Raw genomic sequence first — 15,896 nt, 5'->3', positions numbered from 1 at the left:
GTGTTTTATGGGTGCCTGATATAACATTACTTCTCTTTGACAAGGTTTCAAATTTTTCCTCTTAGTATGATTTTTCCTGAAAAAATCATACTAAGAGGAAACTCACAAGGTTCCTGCTGCCCTTGTGCCATCTCATTGCCCTTAGCTTCTTCCCTTCCCTCATATACATTGCTTCAGTGACCTGTAGTTCATTGTTCACCATTATTTTTCATCCTTTTCCCATCTATTGATAATTTGGTTCTGATACTGTTTCTGCAATTGATACTTTCTCTTTTACGTGGTCTTACCTTACTGGTTAATTTTTTAACTTGCCATTCGGGAACCACTCTTTTCTTTTTCAGCAGAGAAAGAGTTGAGTTTATTGAGAAACTAGTTTAGGGACATCAGTCGATCAATGTCCATTTAAGAAAGGTCAGTCTTTAGCTTCCTTCATTTATTTATTTGAATTATGAGGAGATAAAGAATATTTGATGCAGGTATTAAATAGACATGGAGTCTGATGTTCAACATGTTGGAGAAAGCAGAGGATTTAGGAATTAAAATAGCAGTGAGACAAAATGGGTTGTATTACCTAAAGATTGGGATAACAGCCTATATCATCAACTTAAGGAGATTGTTAGTTTTACATTTGAAATAAGTATATGAGCGATCTAACCACACTACATTGGTTAAAGTTAAATATTTAAGTTTAAACACAATAAGTGACCTTTAAAAATATGAAATTACATTTGACCCAATATGCTTTGTAATCTCTACAGTTACAGGGAGCCACAAAACCCTTGTGTTTCAACTACACAGAACATCTTGTTGATTTTCACTGCAGTGGAGTGAAAATTAGAGAAATTTCCCAAAGCATTTGAACCTTAGTGCAGAGTTTAAATCCTTTATGCACCTCAAGCTCCAAGTAATTTCATAGATTAAAGTTTCAGAAGGTTAAGTTTCTGGTATAAAAAGTTTGTGTTTGTGTACATTGATAATTAGAAAAAAGTATTTCATGAAAATCTGAGGAGGTATGATTGAATAGATAATTAAAAATCGTAACATTCTAATCAATAAAAGAGATGGATACGATTGCTCTTGCCATTCTATTTCTTGGACCTTGTAAATCTTCATAAATCCTTTTCCTTTTTTTTTTTTAAGATCATGTTGTATATTCATTACCACAAAGTGGGAGTCATAGTCAAGGTTTCCTGTAAGTCTTAGGTTGTAGAGCTCCAACGAATGTGCTAAAGTAATAATTCATTGAGAAACCTCAAAAGTGCCTCGTAGAATATGGTATTAATAGAAATGGAGGAGCAGAAAAGGCAACCTGTGATGGAAAATTCACAAATCTCTTAGAAATTGTCAAATGGATCAACATCACTAGGAATTCTTGAGAAGAGGGAAGGTGCTGTGCTTGTATTTGATTTAACAATAACTAACACCAAAGCAAAACTGATTTCATTTGGGAAGGATCATTTTTTCAGTTACCTTTTCTGAAATAATCCCCACCCTCTGTTCCCTCATTCCTGTTACAATTAGTCATTACCTACTGTTGCTTGTGATTTGTTGGCAGTCTCTAACTGCAATCTGTTGCTCTGTGACAGATCGATTCTTTTAGCCCAGACTCATTCCTGAATTCAGCCAAAATTAAAAAGAATTATATATATCTGTGTGTGTACATACACACACACACACATTATATTCCTCTGGCTAATGTGGCAAATCATTCTTTAAAAAGGTGCTTTTAAGGGAGACCATTAATGAACCTTGCATGTATACAGCAGGAGTGAACACTATTAAGTGACCCCCTATGCAGAATGGGTTCAGAATGCAGATGTGTAGACTGTGGACTTTGAAGTACATTCTTTTAAGTCGTCACTTTTAAAGGAGATAATTTCAGAGCAATATTTTTGTTAGAGAAGAGGTGTTGCTTCTGAGCCTACTGAAGAGAATTTGTAGAAATCTTGTTTATACCCACACACATAGATGTATACACACACCACTGCATTTAAATAATTCCAGTAAGATTCATATTCCTCGGGTTTTTTCAGAAAAAGAAATTAAAGTCTTGTTGCAATCAATTTAACAGTCAGAGCTTTGGTGTAGCAAAATATATGCTTCGTAGCCCTTCAAAATTTATGCAGTTTGTACATATAGATATATGCTGTATATATTTTGAAGTGATTCGTATGTTGAATTTTTTTCCTCACTTAAAACCATGCCGCATAATTGATTGGGAGAGTTACTGTCGTCACAGTCTATTTTTGCAGCAAAGCAGAGGCTATTTGAGATGCTTGTGGGTTTTTTTTTTTTGTTTTTTTCTTAAATGCTTTTACTTTTGCAAGGAAAGGAAAAACTAGTCATTATATAGCAAGATACTATTCATTGTTGGTTTGTTCTGAACAATGCGGAATTAAGTCACATTATTGCATGACAAGATCAACATGTTAAAAAAACACATTTTCTCCATTAGCCTTTGGTGTTACTGTTGTCTGACTCAGTGCAACTGTATTTGGTGAAACACACACACAATCGTACACACTCATATACTCACTGACATTTTAAAAATGTGTAGTCTGTTGAGTTTGCTACCTTACAGATCCAAGGAACAGCTTGCTTCTCGACATTTATATATAGTGTTACCTCCGTCCCAAGGCCAGGGCCACAAGAGTTGCCAAATTAAGGAAACTGGTGGGCTAGCGAGGAAAATACTGCTGAGCCAAAAGGCAGATGTTTCACTGTATGTTATACATTGGTGGAATACCCTCAGTCGGTCAGCATCATTTTCTCGAAGTATAAACTAGCCACTCTCCTGGTTCCTCTTTCCATTTCAGGTTTTTAAAGGGGCCCCTTGTTTGGCTGCTGGAAAACTACCAACTTTCCTCACTCTAGAAATAAGACAACGTAGTCATTCATGACCACTTGAGAAATTTACTTGAGAAATTTCTTACCACTTGAGAAATTTACTCTGACCACTTGAGAAATACTTAAAAAATCTTTTTCAAGCTCAATTTGGAAGGTGGCTGTAGGTATTATGGTCATTATGCAACTTTACAAATAAATCCATGACAGCTGATACAGAATTTAAACAGTATATCAATATATGCACGCCATAGGGGCTAGTCAATAGCATAGGCAGGATTAGGTTGCAAAATGCTTGCATTTTTAGTCTAATTACTCTTCTTATCAAATCCTTTTATGAATAAAAAGAAAAGTCCTTAAACATAGAAGTGTGGAAATTGAGAACTGAAAATGTTACTCCAAGTAACCAAGGGATATAGAAAGGGGCAGCTCTATTATACTTTGTTTTGCATTATTACTGCCTTTAAAATCATTTAGTATAATCTTTTTCCAAAATTATGAGGATTTTTCTTTACAATTAAAAATGTTTTTTACAATTTTATAACTTTACAGACTTAAGACTAGAAAAATTATTTAAGTGAACACACTAATTCATTGAAACATTACATAAGATTAAAGTCTACTTTTAACATGATATTGTACATAGGCTCTAAAGACTTATCAAATTATTTGGATTTTACTAGATCTGAATAAATAGCAGAAAACACACAGTAACTAATTCAAACATATTTCTTTGTTCTGGTAAATTACTACATATGCTTCTAGCTCCCTAGTATCGGTGGTTCTATAAAAGGAGAATTTCTTTTTTTTTGCCATCCCAGTGTGTTTTATCCACCATTTAAAAACACATTTGAAATATATTGCAATCGTGTGCGAAGTGACATAAATACATTTGGTGATTAATATTTATTTGATCAACTGTGAGTGCAACAATATGACTTCTAATTTGAAACCACACAAGCTTCCTTTTCAGCAATCCTGCCTTTCAAAGCCTTTCATTTGCTGTAGCACAGGCTGATCTTGGAAAGAGAATCTGTTAGACGTACTTTACCCTACCCTTTTTCCAACTTAACTGTTGAAACAGGACAGTGGGCATTTAGCCCTATTTCCAGGTGTGCCATACTGAAAGTTGTAAAATGTGTGAGGGGATGGGGAAACTCTTAGACTCTAGGCCTCTGGGTGATTCCGGAGAGCTTGGCCTGTTGACATTTGTTCCAGGGTGTGTGTGTATTTGAAGGTCTATATTACGTTGTCTGCAATATATAAACACGCTCCCATACATATTCTGTAAAAATGGCAGAGTAGATGTCAGGAAGGCATCTCCCAATGTTAAATAATGATTCTGTTCCTTCTCATATTGTTATTCCTATTGTTTTATTTCTATCCCCTGTGCTCGTGGTGTCTTTTGTGGTGCTTCAGCTGTGATGAGATGGCGGGTGAACAGCTTCCTCCAGAATTGACGCCAGCTGGTTTGGAAGACTGGCAAACCCTCAACTTTCCCTCTATCCACCACGTTAGAGATTGACTTTATTATCTGCTGTAGCTCCACGCCATGCCCAGTCTCCAGTGGCCCAGAATGCAGGCACGTAACACAGCCCCATTCACCATCGCACTTATTTTGATTTAGTCACAACTTCAGGAATTGCCTTTTAACAACAACCTCAAAAAAAGTGAGGGTCATCTACTTCTAATGCTGGAAACCCTGTGATAATCTGTTCCATGCATTCAAATGAAAATATGACTTCTTGGCAGAGAATAGCATTATAATGTAAAATCCCATATGCTGTTATACAGTATGTTGCAATCTGTTTTACGGCTGCCTCTATTCTAACGAGTGAATACTGCCAATAAAGCAATTGAAGATAACACTAATTGCTTATTTCTGTGATCCATAATTTTTATGGCTGCCTTATAGCTCTTTAGTCAAATAGATGCTTTTTGGCCTTTAAGATCTAGAACTCACGTACTGTAGCAGTTGAAACTGGAAATGTACATGCTGGCCTGAGAGGCTTTTCTGTACTCGATGGATAGGATTCAGCAGAAAAATAATGGAAAGGTGCGAAAAAAATATAGAAGTCTTAAATGGGCTCTGACAGGTAAACACAAGATTTTATCAGTACTTGGGTAACTTTAAATAAATGTATACATATATGGCTGTGTATGAAACAAAATTAGGCTGTTAGGTCTTCTTTGCCTTCATGCATTTTGGGGCCTGTTGAACGCAAAAGTAACCATGGAAGGCGTTGGTGGTGTGTGAGCACAGCTAGTTGGAGACTGTGTTTGATCTTGGCCTTTTCCGCATACTGACTTCGTGATCTTGAGCCAGTGATTCAGCTTTTCTGAGTTTAGGTTCCTCTTAGGAATGCTGTGATGACTAACTGGATGGGACACACTTTGATGACTGTAGAATACTGTACCCATGTTAGTGATTGTCTCTGCTTGATCCCTGTTTGGGGCCATCATGACATGCTTTCTCATGAATAATCTTATAGAAACTCCAGATTATACAGCATTTGTCCAAGAATTTTTCCAGTCTTTTGCCCCTCAAAGACTGTGGGCCAGCCTAGGGGCCTCCCCTAGGAGCTTGGTAGAGACGCAGGATCTCTGTCTCCACCCCAGACCTGCTGACCAGACTCTTCCTTTTATCAAGATCCTTAGGTGATTAGTACACACGCTTGTCTAACGTACCTCATAGATGAGGGAGTTGAGATGCAGCAAGGTGAAGTGATTCTCAAGAGGTCTGTAGTGTGTTCAGAGTTAAGCTGGGACCAGAGTCCAGGTGTTCAGACCCTAAATCCAATCCACACTTGTCTCCACCTTAAAATATAGAAGGTTTAATTTTATCGTGTGACAGATTTCAGATTAACTACATAGGCTCAAAAGTGGGCAACATGTTTGTAGCTTAAAATAGTATAAGTCAGAAAAGCCATCTGTTTCTGCTTTATTTGGTCAGATAGCGAAAATAAAAATCAAAGCAATCAATAGGTTGTATTATTGAGCTTAAATTATATATAAAATGTGTCTAGAGTACCCATAGATAGATTTCTATTCATGAAGTTCAGTAGACATGTTCTCAAATTCTCAGATGGAAGAATTTAAGATATATGCCCTTAAAGTCAGACAAAGTGCATGTGCAAAGATCACAGGGACCTACTATTCCAGTTTTCTATTTGTATCCAGCTTTCTAGCTATTATGATCTCTTTGGTAGGAAAAAGAGGTGATGCTTATATATAAATAAGTATTTATTTATCCTATTCCAACAGAAATATACAATGTGCTGTGCCCAAATAGAAGTGCAAAAGGATTTTACAAACAATAGCTTAACAATGCTCATAATTCCCTGATGAGGTATATACTCTAGTTCTACCAATATATATATGTTATCGGACACACCGGCAGTGTTGCATTTATTAAAAGCTGAGCATTGTGAACTACATATAAATTATTATTTCTTATAATATTCACCAAAACTCTATGGGGTGCTGTTATTATCCTCATTTTATAAGTGAAATGATGACCTCAGGTTGAGAGAGGTCAAGAAAAGAATGTGCCCAAGGACACGTAGCTGCAAGATGTAACAGAGGGAGAACCCTCAGGAAGGAGGAGTTTAAGTGAACCTTCTAAATTAATATTGTGACTTGGGGGTAAAACTTTTGAGTCCTAACCCCTCATGTTCTACTTTCATTAGAGCTCTTCTCTAGACCTGAACCTCTACTGTAATTTCATGCAGTGAGGTTGGGGTGGTGGTGGCCTTTTCTCCCTTTTGCACCCAGCACACGGATGGGTGGGACAGCTGAGGCCCCGGACTCCTCAGAGGAGCCTGCAGCCGGGGAAGGAAGGAGCCTTAAACTCGTCTCCTCTCCACAGTCAGATCTGCTTCGCCAGAGATGCCGAGTCTAGGTTCTTGACTCAAAGGCTCTTGTTCTCTAGAACTGAGATGGACAACAAATAAGGTTTGTGATATAAATGCCAACATGCTTGTGAATGAAAAGTACTTACTTTTAAAATACCTACTTTTCATACTTAATGAAATCAGCTGCACAAGCTTTCACAGAGAAATGAGTATTGAAGACAAAACGAGGAGACAGAGCTACCCAAAATGGTTCCAGATACAGCTGTGGGAGCTTTATGACTGAAGGTGCAGAGCTGGAGAGAAATGCTTGAGAGAAAAGCAAGGAGCACGGATGAGAAGGAACCAGAACGAGTAATTGAGAGAGTCTAAGTAAAACGCTCATTAATAAGCAAAAGGTAAAATGAGTCATCTGGAAAAAGAAAGAAATCACATGCACCCAAGCAAACTCACGATAGGCACCCCTGTTTCATAGGACACACTCAGCTCCATGCTGATAGTGTGTGTGTGGAATCTCTAAAGCTGTACCCTGCCAAATGTTAACTGTTAGTATGTGCCGAAGTCTCATCATGAAAGGAATACGATCAGAGAAAGGAATACTGTAACCAGCTGTAACCTATAGCTTTCACCTATCATGCTATAAGAGACAAAACCTGATTACTTAATTCCAACACTGTGTAACACCTCACAGAAAAAAAAGGCAGCACTTTTTTCCCTTGGATTTGTTATTTTCCTTTATATTAGATGACTAGATCCTACCTTATCTTAGAGTTCCAGTTTTGACTACCTGATTTTTTTAAACACCAGGGAAAAGATCAATTTAAATATCTCCAGCCTCCCAGCATGATATTATTTGAATATATTGCAATATTTATAATACCCTGTTATTAATGAAATTTTTCAGAGAAAAAAAGTAATAAATCATCTCTTGGATACAAAAAAAAAAATGTAACCTATCACAAAATTCTGACTTCTTAGAAGAAACCTCATGCAATGTGTAGCATGTCATGGTTAGAGAAACAAAATGATCCTTTATTCTTTCTTCTTTAAATTCTGGTTAATTTTTGAAACCTTTCTGCTTTAGTTTAGAAATAGAACTCTAGCATTGCCTTCCTGTCGGGCTCTGATCAGCTTGATTTTTCTGCTACACCAAAGGGCTTTTATTTCACCTCCTTGTGAAATTGGCTAGTTTCCTAAAGTTATTCTTCTGTTATAATTTAACACATTAAGAAGAGAGTAGAAAAAAAAGATCTAATATGGTATTATTTTATTGCTACCTAAAACTCTTATTGTCAGAACAGAAAATACAGGAAAGGCTCTACACACAGATGGCTAAAAAGTTAAAGCCGAGTAAATGATCAGAGAGAGAGAGAGAAACAGAATTGTATTACAGCCTATGTTCCTCGATATTATTTTGTATGCGTGTCTTTGAATTTGAAATTCAAATAAGGCTTTTATATATATATATACATAATTGAAAACAATTTTTTGATAAACAAGCAGGCCAGATTTCCAAACAAGAAGATGCTGTTCTGCCCTCTCTTTCCATTTAATCACAGAAGCCCTTGTCTTACCTTATGTTATAGGAGTGGAATTATAGGGATTAATATGAACAAACTTAACCCTTTTTAACTTACCATCATGTAACGTTTTCTGCTTACATGCCATGAGGATTCTGGGCAGGGCCGGTGGGGGCAGAGTGGAGGGGTGCAGAGGGAAGGGGGATGTGAGGGGAGAGGAATAATAGAAACCTTTTTACTATATTGATGCAAAATGAAAAGTAATTCAGAAATGCAATTTAGCGATGACCTCTCCTCTGGGTGGCTATGAAAAACAGCCTTGTTTTCCTTTTATAAAGAAATGCTGGCATGCTTGACTTTAGTGAATCAAGAGAATTGTTTGGCAAATAACAGTGATGGTGTGTGTCCTTGTCAGAACACCTGCTGTATTCTCCCAGCAAACACTGGGGCCACGGCGTCTCTTCTCTAATGACACCTCATCAATCCGCTCCTATCAATGTCCCAGCCATGGAGGTGACTTCGAGTGCTCAGAAGCCTTAGAAAATGTCAACGTTTTGGGAGAAAAGGTCAGTCACAGCTTCCCCCCCACCTCCCCTGCCAAGCCACCGTGGGCCTGGCGTTCATTATCCTAATTAAATCCAGCAGCTGAACATCTTCTTATCTGTAGGGGAGGAGAGCAGGGCATGATGCAATACGATTGATTTGCATATCCAAAGTTAATTAGTGCGGAGGAGCAGGTGTACAGTAATAATAATTATCACACATGACAATCACCTGTGACCACTTCCCCGCGCCTCTTCCGGGATTCAGCACAGTGATTGCTGGCTGGTTTTTTCCTTGCTTGATACCCATCCTGAGCTGTTTATGTCCTTGTGCCTCTCTTCACAAACCTGCTGTGAGTAGCTCGTCTGTTCCTTAACAGGCGCTGTATTTTTCTCTAAAGGTATGTTTTCCCCTGTTTCATTTGGAGGGAGAGACTATTGTAAGGCAGCTATTTTCAATTTTGTTTGCTGAAGTTGTCACATCCTGGTGGAGCCTGAGTATTTATTTTTAGATTACATGTAAGTGGGTAAGGAAAAAAAAAGTACGCAGGATCATAATTTGAAAATACCACTTTGCATCATTTGAACATTTTATCTCGAGCATATGCTGGCAACTCAGTCTGATCCAAAATAAACTTATTAGGCAGCAGACACATGAAACCAAGCGACAGTTTGATGTTTGCCATGAGACTGTCCGTGCCAGTTTGAAGAGGGCAGTGGGGGCCGGATGCACAGCCTTCAGACCCCCCCAGTCCACGGACAGTGCAGTGGAACCCAGGCCCTCGGTGCTCGCTGGACACCGACTTGAAGAAACTGAAAATGATTTGGGTCGGTTGTTTAGGGTCTGGCAGAATCTAGGGCAAACAAACAAACAAACATTAGAACCATATACCAGTCAGAAGACTTCACACTGTAGCCTCGGAGCGCGTTCAGTGCCGCTCACAGGATGGCTCTCACGGAGCCCTCATCACAGAAAGCTTAGATAGATCACACTCTTCAGATTTCGCTCGCACATAAATGCGTAGGTTATGGGTATTTAAAAGTGTTTTCTCTGTCAAACGAGGGTAATTTTTTCAAATTAAGCCAAAAAGCGTGGCCTGGAAATGGGATGTGCTTTTGTTGAAATGAGTTATTGCTGTATGCTATATAGGAATTTAACGTTCACAATGGTAGGCTAATAAGTAGGTAAGAACAGGATATTAAATACAAAGAAATTTTTGTGGGTAAAGGGGAGGCATTAATGTTAAATTAGCTATGAAACTGTGACTGTTTTTAATTTTTTTTTTTTTTTCATTTAGTCTCCCACTTTTATTTGTCAGGGAACATTTTTGCCAATCAAGTCAAGTATAACAGGTAGGCCTCCCTTTCACACAGCTTTAATGATAAGTGACAGAGATGGCAAAAGGCACTCAGCCGCCTGCAGAATGCATTAAAAATTCAAAACTTTACTTATCAGTCTTTTATTAAAACTTTCTGTAATCGTGCAGAATTATTTCCCCACTGGGTTAGCTTTCAATATGGAGTACAATTATATTTCTGACACAAAAATAATTACACTTTAAAAAACTACAAGAAAGAAGTATTTATTTTTTTTAAAGCAAAATCCATCCACTTTACATCCATGAAGAGGCATTGCAATGAAAAATTAAGCAATTACTGAACTAAAGCTCCAGTTTTGAACATTCAACTTTCAGTACTAGACAGCTGGGTGGAAATCTGGCTTGTAGAAATTTAAAGGAATTATGGTTAGGGTTAAAAACTTTCTAGTCCTTGTCTGTTTACCAAGAAAATACTTTGGGGTATTGTATCTTTAATCTGTCAGTGTTAATGTAGCTAAAATGGTGGATCTAAAGTCTTTCCAACAGGATAAATATTAACTGTTGGTAGCTGTGTTTTGTGAAATTAGCTCTGGTTTTTCTATGACTGATGTCTTCTTAGCTTAACATTTTTAATGCAAGTGTTGATAGCTCTGGACCGTGGACTCTGCTTGTATAGACCAACATTTGAATAATTCCCAAACCTCTACTTTGGTCATCTGCATCTTTTAATCTAAAATCCCATCAATCAAGTTTCTAGAAAAAGAATTGCCATGAATACATTCCCTTAAGATGTAGAGGTCAACACATTTTCACTTGGGCATCTTTGATGTATAAGGTACTACAGTTGGAACTCTGGGAAATATGGAGGCATGAATTTATATTTCAACTGGAGGCTTTTGGAATTAACCCAAATTTCCATAAAAGCTGACACTACTACCCTTTCTTACGTTCCACCCTGATGGTACATTCTTACTGAATACAAGGGATACCCATTGTGTGCTTATTAAGTACTCAGAGGACATCAGACAACTCCACTGAAATCCAGAGATTTATAAGTCTTACTCAGGTCTCTGTTCTTGTCCTCAGCTAGCTCAAATGTAGAAGAAAAAGTAGACAATTCTACTACAATTCTACAAATTCTACTACAAAACTACAATTCTATGTGAAAAATACCTGGCATCTCCTAAGTGGGGAGTAAAGATAATCCATTGGTTGTGGGAAAGTACTGGAACTTCTGTGTGTATGTATTTTTTTAGACTCATTATTTTAAATTTCTCTTCTTAATGTACATGGCATAAATGCATAAATTGGGAAACTAAAAAAATTAAATTCAACATTTAAATTGTCTTTAATATGGAATCTGTTTATATCTTTATCTCACATATAGATGTTTACATAATTCATTTGGGAACTAACATATGGTAGTGGTCATACTGTGCATGAGAAGTCTGGAAACTTTAATTAAAATAGTATTGGTTATACCAATAGTTAGCATGTCCTTAAGCAAATAATTTTTCCTTTAAACTATCTGAGATTCTGTGTCTTTTCTTCCCTAATTTCTCCTTCTCCTAAATAATAAACATTTATTGTATGATTACTATGTGTCAAGAACTTTTCTAAGCAATGTATTAATCCATTAGATACTTACAACAACCTTATGACGGAGGTGCTATAGCCATCCCCATTTTACAAATGAGGAAACTGAAGCAAAGACGTATTAAGGAACTTGCCCAAGATGGCAGAGCTAAGCACTGGCAGGCCAGGAGTCTGAAGTTTGGGTTAGAGAACTTCTAAAATAATTTTTAATTCTAAATTTATTGAATTTCCCGTGGTGGTGCCAAGGGCTCATTTAATAACTGATTGATGATTTATTGAGCACTTACTGTATGCCAGACATTGTGCTAGATGTAGATTTTATCAAAATGAAAGAAGGTTCAGAGTCTATTGGGAAGATAGCCATGTAATCTTACAACTGTTGGAACTCAGAAGAGAAAGCATGGACTGGCCAGGAAATGTCAGAAAAAGCGATATTAACGTGACTATGAAAGTAGGGGTTAGAGACTGACAGGTTAACAAAAGGAAGGGATCAGAACAGAGAGGACAGCATTAGCCAGGGAACAAGTGCGAGAGAGAGAGAATGCATTTGAAAAACTGAAAGTGTCTCAGCACGTTGTGTTTGGGGAAATATAGAAGGCAAGAAATGAAACAGAGTCAGCATCCTGAGTAGCCTCTTGGGCTGGATTTTAGCTCCTAGTGGATAATGAGCTAGTGAGAGACTTTAAGGGATGGGATGATAGAGTCAGATGTGTACTTTAGAAGTTGTATTCTGGCTCTGATGTGGAGATTGGAGAGAAGGGTTGTGAAACTGGGGTCTGGGAGTCCAGCTTTAAGAGTATGGAAATTGTTAGTTCACGCATTCATTTATGAAATTCTCTTAGTTTCTTCATTCACCTGTTTAACCTATATTTTGTGTGCTCACCATGTACCAGATACTGTCCTCAGTGCTTGAATGATATGAGTGAAGAAAACAGGCAAACATCTTTGCCCTTGAGGAGGTTAAAGTCTAGTGTAGCTCAGGTATAATTACAAGGAAGGATTTGATGGGTTTGTGAGATATTTAGGAGGGAGAACTGATAGGACTAGTGGTTAGGACTGAATCGTGGCTTCTTAAAATAAGATCTGAAAACCCATGGAGTATCAATCCTGCATTAACAGAAAAGCATCCCAACAACTAAGAAGGGAATTGACCGCTTAAGAAAGCTAAGGGAACATAGTTAAACTGATTTCATGGGCACAGGGAATGGAGTGGGGAGGGGTCGGTGGCCGTTGGAAACCTTCCTGGGCCATCAGGACGGTTCATGAGACTGACGATTGCCAACTGCCTGCTACTCCTCCTGACCTTCAACCCAAGGGGTTTCCAAAGCAAAACTTCCTCTTGAAAGTTTTGATTTGCCATTTGGTGGAGGAATTAATATCATGTCACTGACAGCTATGTTCACGGAAGGGACTTCCTGAAAGCAGAATAATTGGACATAGAGGTTTTATACTGTGAGTTTAGATTTTCAGGCCTTACATAAGGCCTGAAAATTGTCCTTTGATCGTCTTTCCCAATCAGAGTAAGAGTCAGGCCCATTTATTGCCAACTTTAGAGAATAATATGTCAACTTTGTAAAAGAGAAGAAATAGCAAGTTTACAAAGACTTTAAATCACCCTGCACACTTTGCAACAAGTCTCAACAGGTAACAGTACTGCTGTGCCACACGTAGTCTCCTTGACCTGCCAAGGTGTATAAAGATCTATAGAAATAATCACCAGCAAAGAGAGGCTGGGTGAGTGGGTGGTTAGAACTTCAGCTCTTCAGGGCTCTTCAGGGCTCTTTCTAGCCTTGGTGTTGACTCATTTGAAGCAGACATTGGGTCAGATTCTTGACTCTTGTATGCCTGCCTGTTTGTCCATTGGGAGAAGGGGGAGAAAGGCAGTACTTGGCACCCAGACAGGGTTCATGAAGTGTTTTAAGAGTCTGAATTAAAAGGCTGTTAACGTCAAACAGAAGTGCATGGGATTCTATTTTTTATGGACAGCATGAATAAGAAGCGGAGGTGGTGTGACTGAAAATATCTCTGAATAAGAGTCTTTTCAGAAATGGGGGATGATTGGCAGAGGCCCAGAAGGTAGGGATGTCAAACATCTTGGCCCTGGCCATGGTCACTTGGCATCTAAGGGACAGCACTGGAGCTGGCCTCAGATCCTTGTAGGCTTGGAGCTGTCAGGAGGAGAGCAAGCAGAGAGCTCCCTCTCCACTGTTGGGACCCTATGACACGCTGCCGAAATAACTTTGATACCTTCGGGCTGTTCATACGAATTTCGGTAGTGCATCAGTCTTGGGGAGGTGAGTGATGAAATGCAAACCACAGAGAGAGAAAGAGTCTTTGTTTACTTTCCCTTTTCCTGGTATATGGCTAAACAGGTTAAACACCTGTGAGAAGAGGGTGCTTCAGGGACACCCTCGTACGCAAATTGTTCCTGGGTGTCTTGGAGATTGCATGCCTCTCATGCAGTGATTAGTTGCCTCTTCATCACTGGCGAGGCTGGCAGCAAGGAGCAGGGCCTTCACCTGCAGGTGTTGCCATGGCAAAGGACACTTGGAAGAGATTCAGGCAACATTAGAAGGCAAAAGTGAAAATGAGAGTTGAGAGAAAATAGAAGCTGATTCAAGGAGATATTTGAGTGGATCAAACTGCCCTCTGCACAATAGCCATTGCCAAGGTCGATATCAACCCCACCTTTCTCCTCCTAACTCCCGAGGTTCTCCGAGTCCCGGTAATCTGGTGCGTAAGCTGTTTTTTAAAGTTAAAATTAAAAAAAAAAAAATACAGCAAAGATTTATTGTTAGCACACTGCAAAATTTATTCTGCTCTTAGGAGACATGGTTTGGTTTCTTAATCCAAACAGAATTATTAAGTGAGAATTGGTTTATGGACTCTATTAAACAATTTTTTTCCGTATTTGAAATCAGCTAGCAAAGTAGCTCATTTTATCTAGTACACTGGATTTTTTTCTCTCATTACCACCTTCGTTACTGTCCACGTGGCTTTTCAAGAAAGCCAAGCCACACTTCTCCTGTGTCACTTAAAGAGACTTTGCCTTAACTTTCCCCTGGCCTCCACATTGAATTTGATTTTCTGTGTTCCCACTTCTGCATTTTTGCCTATTATTTATAATAATCTGGTTTTTATTCACTAAGCTTCCCCAGAACTTGAAGATATTTATGGTCAGATTTTCTATAGGTCATTATCCTCTAAGTAAAATAGAACTACCTATTTATCTCTATATTTTAGGAATTTCCAGTTAAAGCCAGGAACAGATTCCCTTTTTTTTTTTTTTTACTGATTGGTTAATCACTTTGTTATCTACATAGTGATGTTAATAATAATAATGACAGATATGTGTTGACTGCATATCCAGTTGTATCAGTATCCTTGGGAGTGAGGCCCAGGTAGAGGTACTATCTCAAAGCTCCCCAGCATTGAGGAACCCTGTAGTGTAGTAGGTTCATGGGGTGATTGGGAAGGCACTGCTTATTCCATGGTAGATATTCAATATGCATTGGTTTCATAAATTTCTTATGAGTTCTCATAAAAAAAAAAAAAGAAAAAGGGCTTCCCTGGTGGCGCAGTGGTTGAGAGTCCGCCTGCCGATGCAGGGGACACGGGTTTGTGCCCCGGTTCCGGGAAGATCCCACATGCCGCGGAGCGGCTGGGCCCGTGAGCCATGGCCACTGAGCCTGCGCGTCCGGAGCCTGTGCTCCGCAACGGGAGAGGCCACAACAGTGAGAGGCCCGTGTACCGCAAAAAAAAAAAAAAGTGCCGTGCCTCTAGTTGCCCTTTCTCTTTAGCAGGGCAGAGAGAACTGTTGGGATCATCTAGGCCTTAGAGGGGGAGCTGCGGGCTGTGAGCAATGTCTGTGGGTCTCTTCTTTACGTACCCTTCTGAATTGACTGAGAAGGGTCTCTTGGATGCTATTTCTACTAGGAAACAGATTTGAAAATAGGATGATGTTCCTTAAAATGGAAGGGCTAACAAGTAACTCAGGTGTATACAGTGAGACTGCATTGTTGGTAAGCACTTGGGCAGGGCGCAACCCTCTTCTGGGTATTGGAGTTACCAGTGTATTTTCTGAGCCTTTGATTTCATCTCATTTCTGTGGTCTCTGTAAAACTGAAGAGGAAAAGTTTTTTTTTTTTTTTTTTTACAATGAGCCTTCTCTATGTGATCTGAGGTGTGATTAACCTTGCGTTGGCCTTCATCTTAAAAGTCGGT

Source organism: Grampus griseus, assembly GCF_964374135.1.
Source record: "Grampus griseus genome assembly, chromosome: 15".
Lineage (NCBI taxonomy): Eukaryota > Metazoa > Chordata > Mammalia > Artiodactyla > Delphinidae > Grampus > Grampus griseus.
This window is presented reverse-complemented; position numbering follows the sequence as displayed.